Here is a 601-nt window from a genome sequence, read left to right on the forward strand (position 1 = left end):
TTCTATAGAGTAGAGCCTCCAGTTTGCTGGAGAGTTTTTTAGTTACAGATAACGTTTAATAGCCCTTTGTGTGTTCCTCCTTTAGTGGAGTGATTATGATTTTGATACTTTTCATAGCCTCATGTATAGTGAGGGCTAGGTTATATAGCCTATTTATTTCTCCACTTGGAGGCGCTCTGAAGAGACAATAAAAACAGTCAATTGAACCTTCATCTGTGTCCTGAGTCCTTGCCTGGTCATGATAGTACACACTGGCCAGTATGGACGCAGCAGGGTCCGTGCAGCTATCCGCGGCTCTTCGCTCACAGGGAGCTTGCCTCACCATGCAGGAGGAGCAAATGGCTGCACTAGGCCAGGGAATTAAGGGCCTCGCCCGTAGCCAGGAAGATTTCAAGACTGTCGTGGCTGCCCAGGTGGGGCAGCTCACTGAACAGGTGCAGCAGCTTCTCAGTCACCTTGTGAAACCAGATACTGCATCTGCTGCGCCTGAGCCCCAGCCCGTCCCGACGGATCAGGCTCTCACCATTTCCTACGCCGGAGCTGGAGCCCAGCTTGCAGCCCCTGAGCGTTTATCAGGTGAACCAGGACAATCTAAGTCGTT

The sequence above is a fragment of the Seriola lalandi genome, unplaced genomic scaffold (genome assembly GCF_002814215.2).
Source record: "Seriola lalandi dorsalis isolate HSWRI2012SDOR001 ecotype SW California unplaced genomic scaffold, Sedor1 jcf7180002054028, whole genome shotgun sequence".
NCBI lineage: Eukaryota > Metazoa > Chordata > Actinopteri > Carangiformes > Carangidae > Seriola > Seriola lalandi.